Source organism: Agelaius tricolor, unplaced genomic scaffold, assembly GCF_023055355.1.
Source record: "Agelaius tricolor isolate 1412-34295 unplaced genomic scaffold, bAgeTri1.0.p SCAF_3, whole genome shotgun sequence".
NCBI lineage: Eukaryota > Metazoa > Chordata > Aves > Passeriformes > Icteridae > Agelaius > Agelaius tricolor.
In genome coordinates this window covers 52794426-52817304 of record NW_027269263.1, presented here as the reverse complement: position 1 = coordinate 52817304, position 22879 = coordinate 52794426, and the positions used below count along the sequence as shown (strand labels likewise).

General features: G+C 34.9%; 1 protein-coding gene across 8 annotated transcripts in view; it reads left to right on the top strand.

Annotated features, from left to right (window-relative positions):
* TAFA5 (TAFA chemokine like family member 5) overlaps positions 1–22879 on the top strand; it is a 502678-nt gene that overhangs the window by 427657 nt on the left and 52142 nt on the right. Inside the window, exon 5 of one of the 8 annotated variants that reach the window (XR_011678679.1) lies at positions 12401–12670. The exons of the other annotated variants lie outside the window; for them this stretch is intronic. The gene's annotated coding sequence lies outside the window, so the exon portion shown is untranslated. The remainder of the gene's footprint in view (positions 1–12400; positions 12671–22879) is intronic. 8 annotated transcript variants of the gene reach the window in all.

Here is a 22879-nt window from a genome sequence, read left to right as displayed (position 1 = left end):
TCCTCTGATGACCTTTATGACACTCCTCTGGACTCTCTCCAAAATGTTCACGTGCTTCTTATGTTGGTGGCCCCAGAGCTGGATGCATTACTCCAAATGTGGCCTTTCTTGAGTGGAGTACAGGGGGATAATCAACTCCCTCAACCTGCTGGCCCTATGCTTCTTTTTATTCAGTCCATGATACACTTGGCTTTCTGGGCTGTGGTTGCACATTTCTGGGTGATGTCAAGCTTCTCATCAATCAAAACCCCCAAGTCCTTCTCCTCAGGGCTCAATCCATTTTCTGCCCAGCCTGTGCGTGTGCTTTAGATTGACCTAAGCCACTTGCAGGACTTGGCACTTGGCCTTGTTGATGTTCATGAGGCTTGCAGGAGCCCACCTCTCAAGCCTGTGTATGCGCACGAGAATTAGAAATAGTTGAAATTTTACTTTTCATTTCTTATAAGTACTTTTATAGAAAGTGCCTGTTGAGTTTTAATTAGTAAATACAAATTACTGTTGTATCTATGATTATTCCTTGTATTTTAATTCATTTTAATTTTATATTTGCAAGAAATCCTTTTACTTCATTGCCCTTAGAAATGAAAAGGGAACATCAAGCTATTTTAACTCCACGTCTCCTGTATTGAAGAAGTTATTTTCATTTTCTGGGACATCCTGATTTCTAAAAAGAATGTAATGATCTGACCTTGAAAAACAGGTTCTCTTTTTTAGAGATAGTTGTTCCTTTTCTGTTGTACTGCATCTCTGGTGTATCAGGTTATGCTAATCTCTGTTGTGATATATTTATCTTTCTGCAAACTGCCCCATGCCATTGGACTGAGGGATAAGAAACCAACATTGTACTTTCTGCTCAGTGCTTCTATGGTCCTTTAACACAGGTGTCACAGGGTTCCTGGTGTAAAATTGCATCAAGTTAAAATGGGTAATAGTGTAGAAATCCGAGTTGGAAACAATCAAAATGTTGTCTTGCAAGCTGAGAGCAATGCTCTTTTGGGAGAAAGAAAAGGAATGTAAAATACTAGGCAAAGTCGCTTAGAAATTTCAAGACCGCTGTGATGCATTCAATAATATCACAGGGGAAAGGAATTTTCTTTACAAGAAACAGGCTGCCAGTTGAGACTATTAGCCATTCTGTTACCCCTACATAATAAAGCTAAATCGTATAAGCTGTGCAGATAACAGATGGACCAACAGAGACAAATTATTTGTGATGTAACTGATAACTAGGTCGAAGCTGAATTATTGTGTACTTTAAGAGAGCACTGAATAGTTTGCAAGATTAGGGAAAACTTGACTTCCCAAATGAAAACAGTGAGAGAAATGAAATACATCTTGTTATGAGCATAAAGACAAAATGCAGGGGTAAATGGATGACAGAGAACAGATTTCTTGGTAATAAATGGGAAGGCAATCACAGCAAAACACCGTTGTCCAGTGTCAAGGACAAACAGTCATGGTAACAATTACATCCATCTCTTGTAGACATATATAATTTTCTGGAAAAATTAAAATGTACAAAAGTAATTATATTTTATTTCTTGCTTTGTATACATACAGTTTTATGACTAATTTTTGAATACATTAGTGGTCATCATAGATCTTGAAACAGATAAACAGACACACCTGACTGCTTGATTTAGAACGACTGATAGAAAACAAATATTGGAGATGACCAAAACATGACTTCAGGGAAGAAATGGAAAAGACAACATTCATCTGATAATAATATTGAAAACTTTCTCACTTTGCAGAGAAGAATCAATTTGTAATTCTATTTTTTTTTTCAGTATATTCTACTTCTTTGTCATTTAAATCTCATTATTACTTGTAATTTTTTTTGGGTAAACACAACAGTGATTGCTAAATACTTTTTGTCATTGGACAGAATATTTTAATAATTTCTAACTTGTTTTATGCTATAAATAAAGTGTAATTATTTCTAGCTTTCCTAGTTATCACATTTTTTTACTTTGCTGATCTGTATAGGATGAAATTTTCCCAGACTCCAAAGATGGACAAAAGTTTTCTTCAGGGTAAGAACTGACTATTCTGAAGCCTGCCAGTTTTATTCAAATCCTTTTTTTTTTTATTTTTTTTTATTGAGCCAACTCTGCGTTGTAGTGATTTTTACTCAGAATATCCCAAAACCCTCACTCAAACCAATAATCATGTGTTGATAGGTGAAATTAGTTTCAGAATTCTAATGAAGCTCAGCAGCTGGGAGACAGACAGCTCATCTGAAGATTAAATGAGAAAAATTGCCACTTTTGCTGGTTCCTTTAGGAACTCATTTACATTCTGTCAGCTCCCATTAGGGATGGGAACTGCGAATATTGAGGGAAATATGCATGAATTCAGTGCTGAAATGGCCAATCGTGATCAGTTTCTTTCTGCTTACAAAGCTGCCAGAAGATTTTATGTAGGTATTCCTTCTGGAAACGGGGTGATAATCTGCTTGCTTTCAACTGTCTCTTAAAATTTTGAATTTAACATAACTAAAGAAAACAATCTCCATCATAACAAGGAGAACACATGATAAAAATGTAATCCTAAATCTTAGGATTAATACTCCTGCAGTCTTTTATACAGTATTCTGTTCCTTTTGTTTTTCTTGCCTTTTCTTTCAACCATGGGTCTGGAAAGCTTCAGTATTTCTTTTTATGTGACAGTACCAACAGCAAGGACAAGAAAGCTACCACAAAATTCATCTTTCCCTTGTTACAACCCTGAATTTCTATGTACTTGGATCCTCATCATATTGACAAGTCTTCATGAGGTCTGCTGACAGAGCCAACAGTAGACAAGGAATCTTGAGCATATAGGTGTTATCACTTTTCCACTGGCTTCGGCTATATTTGTATATATCACAAGTAGAGGTGACTGTGCCAATGAAAGAAATGCTTTTAAGTATTCAACCAGGAATGCAAAAGACAATGCATAAGTGAGTACAGGAAGAGAATACTACTTTAAACATGGGAAATGTGATGCTGTTGTGTTGCAGATTCTTGTTTTCAATTTTCTTTAAATAAGGGTTGCAGAAGATTAATAAGGGCATGGGAAGGTGCATAAGATGCTCAATAAATGCTTTCTACTGCACCTGCAGGAGAGTTTGAGACATATTCATAGTTTCAATGAAAAAGACATATTTTCTGTTTCAGAAATATTTAGGCAAATTCTAAATGAAAAACTATTTTTTGTTAGATCTACAGGTTTGAATAACTTATTCCTAACAATTCTAAGAGAAAATAAGATCCCTAATGCTTTTGATTTTTAAAAAAGCTGAGTAGATTACTATGAATAGTCTTGCAGTCTGAAGAACTCACTAGAAATAGTTGAAATGGAGCAAGTCAGTTCTACAGGACAAGCTAAATGGCTTGAATCACACAGGTATCATTTGCTTTACACTTACAAGGAGAGGATTACAAAAAGCAAATTATTTTGCAAAAGCAGAAATAATAAACAGCTTCATTTATCATGCATTTTGAAAGTGATGCTGCACAACTCTATGGTGATACTAAGTGTGAGTACAGAGATTGCAAAGACTGAGAATAATTACAGATGTTCAAGAATACTTCATACATCTGCAGATACAGATTTTCACCTGGTGCAAGGTTTTCAATGTATCACCTGATAATTCTTGCTTCCTTGCTCCTGACTTACACTCCTCTAAAGTATATAGAAAAATATTTCAGGATTTGAAAAGAGCTATAAGAGTGAGACAAGTTTTGGAAACCCTATTTCAAAGCTTTAGAATAAAGGGCTTAACTAACTGGCTTTATAATATAGTTCAAAGAATTTCATTATAACCTATTTACAACTACTTAAAACACTAGAGAAACCCTGAAAATAAAAATCTCATTAAACACTCTACAGATGTCCTACAGAATCAGATATTATTTCAAATGCATGAAACTAACACAAATTAAAAGCAGAAAACAGATTAATTTAGTGCCAAGAAACAGCACAGTATCAATCACCTAAATAGCCAGTACATGCTAGAGGACTCTTCTGAAATCTAAAGTATGCTTGTAAATAAAGTATACAGTACTTTCCACAACACCTATGTCAAAAAGTATTAAATAAAATACTAGTAGCATTTATGTATATGCTTAGAATTTCAAAAATTTGTAATTCATATGTCCATTGAATTCATATGTCCAAAATTTGTTATCTATATAAAAAATAAGTTCATGGGAGTTACTGTCTGAACAGCTTTGTTTTTATCTCCAGTAATATCACGGAAAAGATTCTTGTGGCATCTATGTCCAGGCATGTGAATGCCAGAGAGGTGATTAGAAACACCAAGAATGTTTTCATAAAGGGAAAATTGTGCCTGAGTAATCTGGTGTAATCAGTCCGTCGTAGATTGGACCACATTGGTGGATCAGGGAAGAGCTGTGGATGTCATGTACTTTGACTTCTGTAAGGCCTTTGAAGTGTTCCCACACAACATTCTTGTCTCTAAATGGGAGAGATATGGGTTTGATGGATGGAATAAAATATAAAATTGATAAGGAATTGAACAGATAGCAGCTTCTAAAGACTTACAGTCAACAGCACTTTGCCCATTAGGAGATGAGTAACAAGTGGTATCAGACGTCTGTACTGGAACCAGTATCAACCAATATATTTATTAACAGACACTGAGATGGAGTGGACCTTCAGCAGGTTTGCAGATGATACCAAGCTGAGCCATGCAGTTGATTCATGTGAAGGAAGGATCCAGAGGGGCCTTTTCAGCCTGGAGGAGTAAGCCTATATGAACTTTATGAAGTTCAATAAGTCCAAGGTCCTGCACCTGTCTTAGTATTAAGACATAATTAGGATGACCTCAGAACCAAGATCTGATACTGATTTTAATTATACTTGAATCCATGTGCAAGGGTTGTTTTAGAAGCTTCATGACTGGTAGATCCTAATTTTCAAATATTACCCTAAATAATAATGAATAATACTTGAAGATCATTTTCTTGTTTCCCCATTTTGGTTAATGATTTCCAGAGTGATTGCTGGAAAAAGGAAAAAAGAGTCTAATTTATTGATTTTTTTCTGGGATTTCATGTATATAGAAGAGATTTACATAGATAAATGTTATGTATTTGCATTGCTGTCATGTCTCATTTTTTTCACTGGCAGTCTTGAGTTAAGAAGCTTTCTTCATTAATTTCCTTACAGGTCAATGACCTGTATAAGAGCTCTGTAGTGTAAGCACTCTTATACTCTATAAATTGCCTTACATATTAAAAATATCATCTCCACAAAGCAAACTATCTGTTAATGAATAGCTGAATGACTAAAATGCATATTGAGAAATGGATAAAGATTTTGTAAGGCAATTAAGCTTAGCATTATGCTTACATTACTCTGGTATTTGCATTACAAAAGAGTATTGTACAGTAGAAAAGTGATATGAAGACAGATATGTTATTATTGTGAAACTCAACAGCCTTCATAACTAACTCCCCTGTTCTGTTTATACCATGCTGAAAAATAATTTGTTTCAAAGCTATAACATTCAGTATGTCAAAACTAAACATTTATAAATGTACTACTGATTTACAAGGGAGGATAATATGAATGTGAAAACATATTGACCATTTGAACCAGATAACTATTTTACAAGACAGAAAAAATGAACCTGCCATACAACAAGAAAATATATAATCTTTTTTTCCAGTAAGAACTCAAGTTTCTTCTGACATAATTGTATTTTGCATGAAATCTTTGTTACTGCTATTCAACATACATATCAAAGTATTGCCTGAACAAGAACTCAATGCAATATAGGGTGTATAAAATAGAATTCCACCGTCTATGATATAGTATTTATTTGAAAAGAAAAATGATAGAGGAGCAAGGAGATGGAAGTCCAATGAGGGCTTTGAGGTATAGAAGCAGGTTGAACCAAAGCATCAGGTACATACTAATTTGGTGTCATATTATCCCAAGCACAGTATTTTTATTTTTTGAATTTTAGGAATTCTATTAGAAAATAATCTGATGTAAACCTTGTAAGTCTTGTAAATCAGCCCTAAATATATGGCATGCTAAGGCTCCTGGCAATTTAGGTGCACAATCCATCAGCAGTTTTGGCTTCCTAGGAGTGCAGTTCTGTAAGAGTGGCTCTGCATGGTGCCCAGAGCCATGCTCTTGTGCTGAACAAGCAAGACCTCAAAATGAATTCAATATAACTTTGAATATATTGCTTTGGGATTTGTGCTAATGTATCTGCATGGTCTTCCAGTGTGCACTGGTGACATTTCAGAGATAGATTTGCTGAGGCAGATAGATAACTTGGCTGATGCAGGTGCCAGACACTTTGATTGCCACAGGGCTGAGGATCCCATAGGATCCCACCTTAGTATTGTAACACCAAGCAATTTTTCCATATTTTCTAGTCTTGAACCATGTGGGTTGAACCCAGAAACATGGATTCTGGGACTTCTAGGATCCAAACTTTTTAGACAACCCACATCTTCCACTCTTTTAACAGGGCTCTGTTTTTTTTCCCCCAAAAGAAATGGTTATTTGGTTGTGTTTTTTTGTTCCATAACATAATTTCACAATATACATTCTTTGATAAAACGCAATTGTCCATCTCTGCACAGTTCTAATTAGGTCTGAAGAATAGAAAGAAAGATGAAGTGATGAGAAGGTTTATGATGAATTCTTGCTACCTCAGAGCCTCTAGCAGTTACCTTCTTTCAAGCTCTGAGGTAGAAGATGAGAATTTTGGCAATGAAAAAAAGAGACCATAACAAAAAACTGTTATTAGTTCCCCTAAAGCAACATTTTTCAGCCTTTCTAAGTACATGTCTGATTATTCAAAATTAAATTTTCATTACCATCTCCCTTACAGTTGCTGTAAAACATGTTCAAATATGTATCAGTGAGAAGTCAATAGTCAATTTACTTGTGCAATTCTGGAAAGGTTGTCAGACAATACTTTCTCCTGAGATTACAGTGTTAAGGAGCAGGCAAGTGAGATCATCTTAATTTCAGATGGTAATTATACCACTTCAGAAGCACCCAGTTGCCTCTTCTGACACCATAACCCAGGGAAGATAAAATGAAGTACTTTTCCTGCACGTTTATCTATTAGATTGTATACTGTAATCCCCACGTGTTTGGCAATATGCCGAACCTATAAAACATTATTACTCTGGTCAGTTAAGAAGTAAAAATCTTTTTTTCCACTGTCATTTAAAACTTCTAGGAGGTTTGAAAGGTTTGCCCTCACAGAAGCCATACCCTATTGGGCTATAATTGCATGAATGCTGTCTTTAATTAAATTTGAAACCAGTTTCCTTGGAGCAAATATGAGACCTACTGGTCTGTAATGCCAAGGGTCATAGATGGCTTTTTTATTTTATTTTTAACCTAAGATAACAACTTCCCAATCTTTGGGAACAGTGTGTGGTTTATTAAGGATCTATTGCATATCTTCATTGCTACCTCAGCTATTTCACACTTCAGTTCCTACAGAATTCTTTCATCAGCACCATCTGGTCCCAGTGATTTACTGCCCTGGATTTTTTTTTGAGTTGCTCAATAACATCTTTCTTAGAGGCATCAACCTTTGTTAAGTCCACTCATTAACTCCTTATAAAAATTATCTTTGACTCAAGAAATTTCCTCTTTGCCCTTCACAGCAAATATGAGTGTAGAAAGCTACTTTTCATTTTGCCTTGCTTTGATTCCTTTGTTCATTAGTTGATAATTCAAAGGACTAGTAGTTATGATGGGGTTTTTTGCTGGTTTCCGAAAAAGCTTTAGGTTTCTTCCTGCCTCTTGAAGATGTTTTGATGATCTTAGTCAAACTTCTTCCTCCCTTATTTTCTTCCCTAATTATCGTATTATTTTTCCTTTTGTGCACATTTCTTCTGAGCTTAATGGTAGGACTATGTTTGTGTTGATGTGTAGTTATATTATGTTAATAAGCTCTCAAGAAAATGAAGATTGGGTACATTTGAAGCTGTATAGTATGAAGAATTAGCATATTATTACGAATTTCCTGTGCAGAATGAATAATTCTGTGGTAAGTGGGGTGTGATTTTGCACCTACATTTTTTACCAAGTTCCTGGGTAAATGAACATAAAAATGTCCACCTTCAATAAGTTGGTGCATAAATGCTTATAAGCAACTTGGTGCAGGGAGGGGAGTCTAAGGCAAGACCTCTGGATGGGCAATGCTTGATCCCTAAATATCCTTGGTCTTTTTCTTTGTCTCTGATCTCTGCAATTCATAAGGAGTGCAAGGGGAGTTTAAGAAATGTATCTGGCATAGCCAATAAGGTTTGTCAGTCCTGCTGAGAAATCACACACTCCTGAGCTGCAAGTGCTGGCCTCAGAGCTGGGCTCACCTCAGCAGGAGCTGGGCTGGGCTGGTTTCAGCTCCGGCCTTGGAGCCACGTGCCTGAGCCTGAGCTCTGCTGGTGCCTCCACAGGAAGGGTCTGCCAGAGCCAGGGGGTCATTACCCAAATAAGAAGAGCCCCTGTGGCTGAGCCTGGGAAGGCTGCAGAGCCACACTCACACTCAGCTGGGAGCAGCCAAAAGGCAGGAGCCCAGGGTAAGGAAGAACATAAAAACTGCCTGAGCAGGACCCCCCAAGGCTCAGTGGAGGGGCCTCTCATCGTGAGCACCATATTCTTCCCTGTGAAATTCTTAGATTTTAATGACATAGCATGCATCATCTGCTTACAGGCACCCAGTGCTTTTTCAGAAAGATAGAAAATTTCAAACTCAAGATCTAGAGGAAAGGTCAATATAAACCAGGAACAGTAGTGGGTTGTTAACATACAATTTTAGTTGAATTATTAATATAATTTTTCTGTTACAATATGATAATTTACTCTCTTGGACCATTAAAACACTAACAGACAATAAATTCCTTGCTCCATGTATCTGGTTTTCTTTTACCATGACAAAATTTTGGACGTAATATTTTCATGCCTGAAGGCTTAGCCCAAAAATTTCCAGCTGTGTCTGCTTTGCAATGAAGTTTACATAATCCCTAGTCAACCCCTGACTGCTGAGCCTAGTCCATGGTTCATTTTAGCAAACTCCACCTTTCTCTGTGTGCTTCAGGTTCTACCCTTATTGTCATTCCATCTCCTTGTCCTACCCTTTCATTTTCCAAATGTGAACAGCTCCTCTCTCACCTCCACCTTCTGGAGGATTTGGGTGACTCAGACTGCTACAGCTGAAGCACACAAAATGTGTGACTTTCTCCAGATGACCTAGCTGCAGCCTGCTAGAGAAACAAAGCCCACTGGAATGAGTCACCATAACAAGCAGCAATAGCAAAATGATAAGGTCCCAGAATCCTTTTGTAGTTCATTTCATATTCAGACTCACATTGTTCCCTAAGAAAGCTTTTTCTCTTAACCAATAATTTCTAACTGTAGGGTGGAAATTTTCATAATATCTGAGAAATGTACTGACTATCCTGATTCAGATAGACATGCTATAAGGATGCAAATTGCTTTCCTTTGATTGTATCATTTTATGAAAAGATACTGTCAAGAGAAACATTGATGTCCCTACTGTGGCTTTTTTTTTTTTTACTAAGAAAACGTGAGATTGCTAAAAGCTAATTAAATATGGTGTTTTGTATATAAAACATACATAACTATAGCCCAAGTTCAATCCAGGAATATAGGAAACAATGGAAAGTGCTAGCATACACTGTGACAGATGACCTTTTTTTTCATATGAACACAAGTTATTTGGCCCATTAGCATGCTTATTTATTTAATATGATGCATAAAACACATTGCAATTCAAATGGGTAATTATTATGGCCTATTTGGAATTGATGTCTGTTTGTTGTTCACATTCTATGTAATATCAGCACAGAAGCCTGCTACTATTTCTTCTCTATTAAAATAGTTTCTTTATTCTATACAGTGTTGGCAGTTAATTTAAAAATAAATATCACCTTTGAATTCACTTATTAAATTTGAAAAGAAATGACAGTATGATAGTTTGATCCATTATTATAAGCCTAATGTCCAAAATTAGGCTTTACTGAGTAGCTTTTAGGGACTAAAATGTTAAAAATATTATTGTAATTCTAAGCAGCTATAAAATAGACTCACCTGGTTGTATTTTGTACAAAGATATTAATAAATACATACATGCAATTTGTTGGTGCTGACACAGCTATTTGCAGACATAACCAACTATATGTATCTTGTTGCTTGCATGTTTTTGTATAATCATATACTGACAGCATTAAAAATTGAAGTATTATAAAGAACAGTATATGTAAATATATATATATATATATATATACACACTTCAGATAAATATAAGTCTTTGTATTTTTCATGCTTAGGTGTATCTTGATGGGACAGAAAAAAGTCCAATGACACTTTTCAAACATACTGAAAACAGTACTCAAGCAGGAGGTTAGATTCAAAATGTAAACCAGGTAAATTCTGGAAAGACATATAAAAATATGTAGACATGCACATACATACATACAGATATAAATATTGCTGTGGCCTCAGATGAAGTTCAGTACTTTCTTGTACTATACAATGGAGCATTAGAAGGAAGAATTCTAACATCTAGCTCTGAATTTTAAACTGAATTCATGTTCAAAAATTTGTGAAAATTTGTGAAAACCTGTCTTTTGCCTCCAATCTTGATGTAGCAAAAAATATATGCCTATGTACAGAGCATACATATAGTCATTGGTTAGTTCACAGAACAGTCTGTTCACTAGTGTAATACACTCCATTATATTCAAATTTAAAAAAATAATACTCTTTGGGCTCATGCAATTCATAGCATTATCTGTAAGTAAAAAGAATAATAGAAAAGTCACAAGTAGCTAGTCCCATCTATTTTGCACCCAGTCAAAGCTTTATTTTTCTCTATAACTTTGATCTATGCATTTTAATTTTAAATGATAAGGTGTTAGCATTTCACCCTGTCTGGTGGGAGATCACTTCAAACACTGCACAGCCTAGGCATTAGGGAATCATCTTCCTATTTATCCTCACCTTTATATGATTTTAGGGGTTTTTCCAGATATGCACAAAGAATTTTATCTTTTCCATATAGCTGTGGTATCTTTGCTTGAGTATTTAGCAAAGTTAAATATATTTAGCTATAAAATCTATTTCAAATTGATTTTCTGCTTTAATACTGAAATTTGTAGAACTACCCATAATGTGCAGCACCATCACATATTTGTTTTGTTGTGAAGATTAATTGTTCCTATATGGTAAAATAGGGAATCTAAAACAAAGAGTAGAGTTATTTAGGTAAGAAGAAAATTGCAGGCACAAATGGGCATTGCTGAAAAAGATTTGAATGACCTAACTTTTCTTTTATCATAGAAAACAAAAATGCTTCACATTCCTAGAAGAATTAGCATTTTCTTAAAACCATATGCTCTTGACTCATCCCAACATTAACTACTACAACACATTTACAGCTCTACCAAACCCTGATACAAAAAGGTGATCTGAATCTGAATCACATCCAAGTTTTCTACCCAAATATTGCAAATCCACCAGAATCAGCATCACTAATTCTTTAATAGAATAGATATTTTATGAAACCTGACAACATTAGTAGAGATTTTTTAAAATTGCAGATTAAGCCTTTTACGGAGAATCACAAATGACATTCAGGTTCAATAGAACAAAGATTTCATCTTATATTAGTTTCTGGCAAGTCAATTTGCAAGATTATTTTTGCAGATTAAATTAGCTATATTAGGAGGTCACCCTCTTTCTTCTAAATCAAGAAAGAGAGACAGTTGCATAATAGCATAATGCTGTAGATATATTACTAACCAATCTTTCACAATAAGGAAATTAGCTATTCACCAAGAAGGAGTGAATAAAATAAAAAGATGTTTTATAACACAATGAATATCTCCTGGAATAAGCTGGGGAAAGGCCAGCTGAATATCACTAAGAGTGCCACCTCTCTGTATTTTAGATTTCAATCTCTGGAAAATGTAAGAATTTAGCTTAGAGTCAGAGAAGGAAAATGCCACCATTTATGATCTATCTCTTCTGGGCTGCATGATGCATTTGTATTCTTGAAAATGTGATTTCTGGCTTTGGAGTACTTAAATAATCAGAAGATATCAGTCTATCAGTAGTTGGTGACTTATAACATCCAGAGAAAGCAATTAATTTGGATTTGAAAATTGCCACTAAGTTTGAGTCCTAATGTTTTATGTATATTTATATATGCAAGCAGTGTGTTAGTCAAAGTAAATATAATAACTGACATGTTTTTCCTCACAAAATCAATTGATGTTTCATCTGAAAGTGCAAATGAATAAAAATAGGGAAAGGTTTCCTGTTTTATAACAATGTTAAGACAGTGACATTATTTCTCCTCCTACTTTCCTGCCTCTCTGTACAGATAATTTTTAGACTCCTTTCCTACATCATGGATGCCCCATCCCTGGCGTTGTTCAGGACCTGGTTGGATGGGGCTTCGAGCAGCTTGGTGTAGTGGAAGCTGTCCCTGCCCTTGGATGGGGGATTGGAACTTGATCTCCCCTTCCAATCCAAACTGTTATAGGATCTTTAACTCATTTATTCAGAAGACTTTCTCTGATGGATAGAAACCTCTCCAACAGTGTGTTTTCTTCTCTAATGCCTTGTGACTGCAGTTCCTGATTAGCAGGTGGTGAGTGATGGATTGTTTTATTTTTAAAGTAAATGTGCATAATCGCCATGTTCTTGTTTCTGATGGCAAAATCTGTAGGGAACTGAGGGCCAGTATAGTAGCAAATGCAGTATCTATAAATTTTATTAGCTGGAAGCAGTAACAAATAGAAATACAAAGCTCAACTAGCTTTTGAAATGAACCATAAGTGGTCCTATTAAAACAATCTTAGGGGTGGACTGCTGACCACTGCAAAAGAAAATTAAGCACCAGATTTTTGAAAGAATCAGAAAAATGAGGAGATGGGAAAGAGGAACAGTAATGAACACATGGAAGATTTTTTAAGCAAGATTTAGTCAATTATATACTTCATCCTTCTAATTTTGTTGCACTTTTCAGATTTCTCTTTAAAAGACAATTTTCCCTTAACTGCTTCAAGCTAATTTTTGTGTTGTACCTTCTATTGGTTATGTGCCTCATATACTTCAGTTCTCATTTCTTTCATTATCTTCTTGTTCATTGATCTATTCTTCTTATTAATTTAATTATCTGCTTTTGCTTTCCTTTCATTCAGATTTATCTTCACTTGTCTTTATAGTCTTTTGCCATGTCAGTTCCCTTCTGTTTAATTCTTACTCCTTTCCAGCACAGGTGAAGGAAGTGATTGCCTTGAATTCAGTGAGATTTGGAAGGACCTTTAGCTATCATTAAGGTCCTTAATGATACTGGACCTGCTACTGAGCAGGTCCTTGAAGGACAGAGTCCCAGACAGTGATCTTTCATACTTGTCCAAATTCCCTTTAAAGTTTTAGCACATTTTGGTGATTTTGGAGAAGCAGCAGAGCAACCTAATAATAGTAAAACTGGAATTAGGATCCAGGTCTTTGGAGTTTCATTCCTATTGCTATGTACCTTGAAGAAAATAGAGAAATTAAGTCTCAAGTACACTAAATTGCAATTTCTTTGTTTGATCTATCTGAAAAGAACAACCTAAGACACTGGCTGGGTAATTTTCTGTCAAAGCAATAAATGATGACTACACATATGTGCACACACAAATATATGCCTAGATATTGAACAGTTTGACTGATCTCAAAATGTATGGCTCAGAAGGAGCTCCTAACATTATAACTGGTTTGTCTTCAATATCTGGATTTTTAGTGGAACTAAGTAAGAGGCAGAGTGCCATCAAAAAGTACTAACAACAAAAATATATCCACCAGTAAACAGGCTGGATGCTAATTAAATCTTTTCTCCCCTACCCTAGTCATGGATCTTATTCTTGGATTAATATCAAAGTTAATCATCATTTTACTACTTCAACATTATCTTCAAAGCAGTACCAAAAGTAGACAAAGGAGGAATAGAATTTACATTTTGATTTAGTAATAAGGTATGCAAATTCACAGAGACCTTTTCCCCGGCATAAAAAATATGATAAATTACTATTTTATTTCAGATTTAGTGTATTCTTTACTTATTCGGCCCTATTGCTGAAAATGCTTCTATATACTCCTGAATGTAAAACATGTCTGCCATCCTACTAATCCATATACTTTTGGTTAAAGATAGTGTTTGCATAAGGGCTAGAAGTCTGACTTTGTATGAAGTTGTCACTTGGACTTGTAGGCCATACGAGTAGATTACTCATTTGACAGTAGTGAGTTACAGAATTTATCTAAGTTCCTTTGAGCTTTGTTTTCGTAATTTGTTTCATAGAACAAAAGAAATAAATTCCTGAATAGAAAATATTTTTCTTTTTTTTCCCCCCGAACTCAAGTCAACCTCCTGAATTATGAAATTTTATCCCCGGATTTTCAGTCAAATATCTGGAATGAGTGAATAATCTTTTTTACTGTTACCTTTCTCCTGATTTCCTTCACTGCTAAACTCTCCCCAGAAAACTACAGAAACTTGCGCTATGAAGTGCAGCTGGGAACAGGGCAGCCTAAGTAAGATGGTCACTTTATTTTCCTCCTGATAATACAGCAGGGAAGGAAAGTGAATTGAAGTTAATAATGTGCCTTGTGTGAGTACTTGTTCCACCCTTACTGCTGTGGTACCCTTTACCTTACGTGCTTTTAATGCTGATACAGCTTATTTATGAGTTAAAATCATATCCAGAACAGTCATATCTGTGTCCAGTAGTAAAAGATTCAAAATGTCAAATTTCTTCTAAGTCAGAATTATATTTGCAGATACATAAGAACCTAAAACTGAGATGGGACACTAAGTTGCAGAGATTAACTTCACCAGTTTATACATGCAATGTGCAGGATTTTAAGAGAAATAACTGGAGACCAAGGTCTAGAAAATCTGATGTTACCCCATAGAATATCAATAGATGCACTTCTTTCAATAATAGATTTATTTCATGTTCCAATCACACCATTGATATTGTCCTCCTTAGGGCATTTTAGAGTTTCATCCAATAATGAGGGTCTGACTTATTGCCCCAACCCCACTCCCATATCCCCCTTTTTTCCCTGTCACTCTCCTCATAGCACCAGCATCATTAAGTTTTTGTGACAAAACCTGGCAGAAATAGTAGTCTGAACACCTAAAAATTCAATTATTCACTGAAACAGCCTACAGAGAAGTGTTTCTATCACAGCTTTGCAAAAAGAGAAATTGATGAAGAAACATGAAGTGTCTTCTTCAGTACCATGGAGATGCCAAAGTTAGTGCCAAGGTTGGATTCACTCATACTTCATATCCCTGTCCTCAAAACACAAGATATCACTTAAGGTCCATGAAATCTCCTAACTGGAAAAAAAAAAAAAAGGAAACCAGCATGTTTCTGCAAAGTCACATAATATTCTAAAACTTTGGGGTGCAGAGAAACACAGGTGAGCATGGACCATAATGTAGGTATGAAAGCCATGGTTAAGTCATAAAAAGGAACAGCTGCTTGGGTCAAAATCTTGCATGGAAAATGAAGGAGCACAAGGCAGAAGCATATGAGGCTCCACAGGAAACTGCAAGGTAAAAAAAAAAATCAATGCAAAGGATAAAGAAATCCAAGAAAATTCTCATAAAAGAATTTGGCATTTATATTTGGAAGCTGGCATGGGTTTAAAGTAGAATTTATCCTGTACTTCAACAAGGACATAGCATGTGATCTAATACTGTGTCTTCCTTGAAATTTACCAGTCATAATTCAGCTGATTATTTCTATTTCTCACTTCCACCTAAATAAGTTTTTTGGTTAATTCTACTTCAAGTCCTCTCTTTCAGTCTTCTCTTTAAGTCATATAGATTTTTCAGATGCATCTAGCTGCTTCACATTTTAAATCTCTTCAAGTTTTAGGTCTCTTCAAGTTTAATTAACTCATTATTTCCATTGTTTACTTAGAGCATCAGTTTTTTGAATTTCTTAATTTTTACCATCTGCTTCAATTTCTGGACTTATATCAGTTTTTTATCAAATTTTCAATCACTCTTATCTCAGACATCTATTTTTACTTCTTGCTTTAAATCACATCAGCTTTCATACTGATGTGAATTATATCTTCTAATACTTGCTCTTGGCATATTTGCTTATAAAGGATTTCCAATTTGTATAAATCTCTGTATGTTTGTTATGTTTGTAGTACCTTTATGTGTCATGCTGACTTAAAAATTAAATTGAAAATTATTTTCCATATGAAAATATTGTAACTGGTAACATAGAATTCTTAAAATAGAATGTTTTTCCTTAACAAAGACCTAAAACAAATCTGAAATTCATGGGAGTCTTTCCAAGTAGCATTTAGGAAAAATGCAAAGATAGCATTTTAAAAGAAATATACTCCCACATTTTTAAACTCAGATCTATTTTCACAGGAAAGATCAAATATGAGATAAATTTAGGATAGAAGATAAATTTTAAAATAGACAGAAATGATAAACTGATGCTATTTTAGTAACACCTTTTTCTAAATGACAAGATAAGTAATGTAAGCAAATATAGCTTACCAAGCTGATGCAAAAGAAGGAAGACAAGACCACTTTTGGCTTTGACTTAATCAGAAAGGCAGAAAAGAGTTGAATAACTCTACTACAGCTACTTCTGCAGAAAAGAAATGTATCTGCCTTTTTTTCTGACCCTAAAGACAATGAATATAGGGTCAATGTTCTACCAATCTTAATTGGTCTGGATTATCAGCCATTTACTTACTACCTGCTGTATAGTTGCATTTTTCAAGTTAAACATGGAGATGTTAGAATCTTATTACTCAGCTACACAGAAAAATAGATTGACACGCAGGCAACACTATTTCAGTTTGGGGGACTTTCTGCAGTTATGCTGTATTAGGCATCAAGTTGGGTGTCTTGCTAATGCAGGTGCCTCAGCTAGTTACCTTCAGAGGCAATGGAAAGAAAATGGCATGGCATGTTATGCCTCATCTCATCAGCTGAATGACACCCTAAAAACATCTATTCTTTGTTCACAAAAGGTAACGACTAACCAAATCCTAAGGCAATTAGCTGAGGCATAGAATTCTGCACTGTAGCTATCTTCAGGAAAGCAAGATGCAACCCAGCCATTGTGCATAGAACATGCTGCAAACAGTTCCTCCCACAGGATGAGTATTTCCATTGTGGTCTGGTGTAGAATGACGTGGCAATGTGACTGATGGCTTGTGCTCATCACAGATATTAAGTGACATCAATTTGATCCATTAATATGTGAGAATGATCAACATCACACACAAAAAGATTCAGATAAATCCTAATCTGTATTAAATGGCTAAATACCAAAATCAAATAAATAAATAAACAAAAGCAATGGTTTTCAAATTCATCTGTTGATCATAAGTGAGAATAGTCCAGACTTCCAAGAATGAGATTATTCAAAATTTGCATAGTAATTATATGACAGTGTATAACAGTATATAGGTACTTTATAGTACTGTGATGACATAGCCAAATAAAATGTATAGATGTTTTGCACAAATACATATGCAACGTGTCAACATAGAGAGAAAAATGAATATTTGTGTACTTGGTCCCCGGAAGTATCCAATCAGGGTTCTTTCAAGTTAGAGAACAATGAAGAAGGTAAGCACAAAAGACTGTGAATAAGCAGCTCTTATTACTAAGTCTGTGAAGATGACTGGGAAAAGAAAAACAATCAAACAGCAGCATCAGGAGCAAATAAAAGCTCCTCTTGGAGTGGAGGATTGAGTAGTATAAGTGCATCTGGAATAAGTGAGGAAGATGGAGAAAGATCACAGTTCCACTTAATTGTCTGACTTTTTATGTCAAAGACCTGTTAAGCCTGCTCACCTTGGTTACAGGAACTTAGCATCACCAAGGGCCATAGCTATTGTTGCTAACAATGCAGAAAAAACTCCACAGACCTGTTATTTTTTTGGTCTTAGCATCACTCCCAATACAATTTCTAATTCCTGAACTGATACAAATCTTAACCTATAGACAAATATATTCAGTTGCAATACTTATAAATTTAGCATATAAATTATTATTACTTTTAAATAGATATGTCCAGGGACTAATTCAAAATAAAAAAAAAACCCTAAAGCTAAAATATGTGAATTACAACTGCTGCTGTTTTCTGTGTCAGAAATTTCTTAATGTCTTGAAAGGAAACATGGTATATTTTAAAATTATCTGGTTAAAATTGGAGGCTTAAAATAATTATAATAATAATTATAACTAAATGAAAAATTTTTGTTGCTTACTGCATAAATACAAATGTACAAGAAATCTACTTATGATATAATATATTTCTAACCATGACAATGTTTCCAATCAACAGTATAAAAATTGTAATAATAACATTTTTTCAGGGACTATTAGGAATTTTTCAGTAACCTAGGAAATTTGTCTAATCAGTGAGTTTTCTGGAGGAGAAAAAGACTTTTTAACAGACCTATCTTCTTGTGGTATAAACAATGAAGTTTTTGTTGCCTAAAGTAAATGGGAAAGAAGATACAGAAATAACAAGATTTTTAGGACAGATTCTTTGTCCTTTTAGTACAAAGATATTTCCTCCTTCTCTTTTTTCTTTCCGCATCCTTGAGCTCTTCCCTAGGAAAAGGAAAAGGTGATCAAAAGGCTTTGAAACTTCTTACTTTTCCTTCCGTCTTGGATCAGAGTCCAAGTAAGTCCTGCTGTAAGCAATTCCTTCTGCCCCTGACTCTGGGAGACAGAATGGAAAATTTGGTGGGGAAGAGAAGTGAATCCACCACTAACCAGCTGATGAAAAAGTGATTGATGTAGGACTTACATATAAAAATGGAATCTTTGAAGTAGGTAGAATAGCTGAGAAACTGCGAGAACTGGACAGCTTAATTGATGAAATGAAAAGGAATAATGGTCTGAAGGACAGAATCATTTTGAGGAACAGGTCTAATTCCAGAGGATCAGCATGAACAAATCCTTCAAGGTTGTCAGGGTAAGCCAGGACCAAAGTCATCTTTCTGACACATGCAAGGCAAATTTTATTGTTACATAAATCACTTCAGGAATAACCAGGAATTCCAGAAGCAGAAGACAAAAAAAGAGAAATCCCCACAAAACTCCTCAGCTGTATGTTCATCTCCTTTTGGCAACCTAATATTAATAACAGAGTAAATGGCAACATCTCTTAGAGCTGATTATGACCTTGGTGTGGCATTGACCATACTCTCACAAACAGGTTCTGGACAAATAAGCATTGAGTTCTATAGCTTCTTGCCAATTGGGGAATTACTGTGTTTTTATTACCTGTTTCATTAGACTACAGATTTTCACAAAAGTTGTAGGAACTTTAGAAGAGATTCAGTTGCCTCAGCTTAAACCTGTAGCTCCATTTTAGACACTCCATCTGCAGACATGACAGAAGTAGTAAATCAGTCTGTACCCTTCTGCAGAGGCTGCTGGAGACTTGGTGATGTGATACTTGTATTTAAGGATCTTGAAAAACCAGGCACAGGACAATATGGAGGCTCCAAACCATAAACCACCTATCAGTGATCAACCACCTCTTATCATTGGAGTAGTGTGGTAACACAACAAAGAACATGTATCCAACATAAGAGAAACACATCATACACAACAAATTCACATCTATGTAGACTTGCAGACCACTGAAGTATGAGTAAGGTGTCAAAATATAAAATATAAAAATGTTCTTAAGGAACTCCCAGAGGTAAAAAGGAAATCACCAAGACTACAATCATAGTGTCAAAAAACCTGAGGATTCATAATTAATATAATATAATATAATATAATATAATATAATATAATATAATAATATTTTAATTCTCTTTCTGCCTTGTGCAGTGAAATTGAAGGATACAGATGGGCATAGAGTAGATGAGCAATACACCGAGTACAGTTAGTATTTATCCTTTTAAAGTCACATATTTTTAATTATAATTGTTATATAATTGTTAGCATTATTATACCTGGAGCAGAAATAATTCTTTGGTTAGTTTGTTAGATCTAACACTACAGATATGTTGTTGATTTTGAGTTTAAAGTGAGTTCAATTTATTCCTAAGATACTTTTCAATAGGAAAGGCTTGTAGGGATTGGATAAAGAAAAGCTATTCCACTCTACAAGTGACAAAGAAAAAAAAGAAAAGAAAGACCCGCTTTGGTTGAATGAGGAATGTTTGGAAAGACATCTTAATCTTAACCAATCAAATTATTTTGGATGTAGAGTTGGGATAGAACAATATTTTGTGAGTTGGTGAGTCAGGACCTTTTTACCCACGAAAAGCAAGAACTCTTCATGTCTAATCCTGGGTGCAAGACCTGCTGAAGAGGTTTAAATTTTTTATGTGCAAAGACAGGAAACAGAGAACTTGGATTAAAATACAACCAGGTTTTGTTTTATATTTACCGTAAGATTCCTGATTTTTTAACACCTGACAGCTATTTTGTCTGGAATAGGAAACTTTATTATAAATTTGAATGTACCATGTTCTTCTACCACACTTACTCTAAAGATGTGTGGCAGAATTTTCAGCATATATACAATTGCTCAGATGGATTTGGGTTTTTGTGCACAATATATTTAAAATTTTTAACTATAAAGATTTTTTTACACTGAATTAATTCCTAATTCCACAAATGCTTCCATAAATTTCCCGACTTTACATTATTTTAATTCCATAACCTGTCTAAAAGTAGCTTTGCTAATTAGACCGAGGTAGCTATAGAAGAAGAAACTTTTTATTGTTGTGATTATACACTCTTTAGGAATGAAAAAATCATCAAATCATTGAAGTTGGAAGAGACCTTCAAGATCATCTAGCCAATGATCAACTCAGCACCACCACAATCACCACTAAACCATGTACCCAAGGGCCATGCCCAGACCTCTCTTGAACACTCTACCAACTCCCTGGGCAAATTATTCTAATGTCTAACCACACTTTTAGTGGACAAAAAAAATAAATCTAATATCTAATATTAACCTCTCCTGGCACAAGTTAAGGCCATTTCCTTTTGTGTTTTTACTTGAGACTAGGCAGAAGTTTTTCAGATAGTTGAGAAAGATCAATGAGGTACCCCATGAGCCTCTTTTTCTCCAGACTAAACAATGATCTTTCTGCAGACTTTAAGGAATGAAAATCTTTAAGAGCCCAGAGGAGCACAGACATTTGATATCAGCACCTTATATACAGCAAGGGCATTTTCAAAACACCTGAATTCTGACAGCAAAAAAAAAGATGACAAAATTTAATGTAAAGTTTTACTGCTTGTTAAGAACATGGCTCAAATGGCCTATAGATGGATTCTGGTTTTAACTTTTGTGAATAACTTAGAAATTGTTCAGTCATCAGTTATAATGTTGAGGAATGATAAATTTGTACACTTCCCTTTACAATTTAGAGAGAGGCTTTAGCTCATTATTTTTAATCACACCTCTACTTTGGTTACAGTTTAAAATCTGTCATCCAGAAATCCCTGAAGCTTACAGTGTTTCTTAGTTTGCTGAAAATACTTTTGCCTTTGGCTGCCCTTAGGGTTGAGGCTAGAAGAGCACAGGGAAGTATGCCAAGACGGATGCACAAAGAACTCTGCTGGGTCTGTAGTACTTTAAAACATTTTCCTTGAAGGAGGGCAAATAATATCAGAGCGTTTGAATACTGGGAAAAAAGCCCCCATCAAATTCAGTGAGAAAAAATAATAAAATTGAAAGTACTTGTATTGCTTTAAAGCACTTGTATTCTACATCTGGGCAAAAATGCTCAACTCTTTTTTATTAAAAACATAACACCTCTGACAATATAATCTATGAATGAACTGTTAATAATTACTTTGTTCAAAAGAAAAGAAATCCTCCTCCTGGTTTTACTAGCTTCTAGGTATTATAGTAAATTTGTTTTCATTAGAATCATCAATAACTTTTACACTTCCTTATGGAGCAATTTTGCTACTTTATTTTCCTCTCCTCATCTTTAATCTTGGTTGCAACTAAAAAGGGCAGAATCCAAAAGGTAAGTGAAACATCACTATTTTCCTTAGCTCTACAGCATGCAATTTGATCTATGTAAAGTTGTGCACTGTCATTGTTAGTGAACATTACTGTATATATTCAGCAATCTGAAGGGTGTTAGAGCAGTAGCTGAGACTGTGCTCTTCGTGTGATACCTACAGTTCTGTTTTCTGTCTGACACAGCTCAGATGAGGATGTGCAACTCTAATAAGGGATAAAAAAATCAAGACCAGGATCAAAAGGCTGGTACTAAAATTGTAGCTAGCTACAAAGATAAAAACCAAACCCAAGGTCAAATTATATTAAAGCACTTTTTGAAGCATTGATTTTCAAAAAAATACCTACTGAAGTAAACATTTTTATGGAAATAAATATCGGGGATATTTTTATTAGGGAATAATATTTTATTATTTTAAAGGAAGCCTTAGAGTGCTGAACATAAAAAAAAATAAACATATGCAGCTTGGCTCTACTAAAGGGAGCCTGGTTTTCCAGGTAGTTTGACCTTCCTTAGGGCACTGTATCAGTCTGCAGTTTTAGAACTAAATTAAGCTTTGATGTTCAGAGTTACTGAGGCTCCTTGCATCTCCTTGAGTGAATCTGGTCATTGTTCTTTAAATAAATTAATTAAAAAAAATATTAATTACATCATTAAACTTGAATGTTTACTGCAACTCTACAGAAGACCAAGTGTTCTGATTCCTTGAGATGTTGGATTTTACTGAAATCATCACAGTCACTGTAAAGGTGATGGTCTCCACATGAACAGGAAAAAAATAGGCTTGGCACAA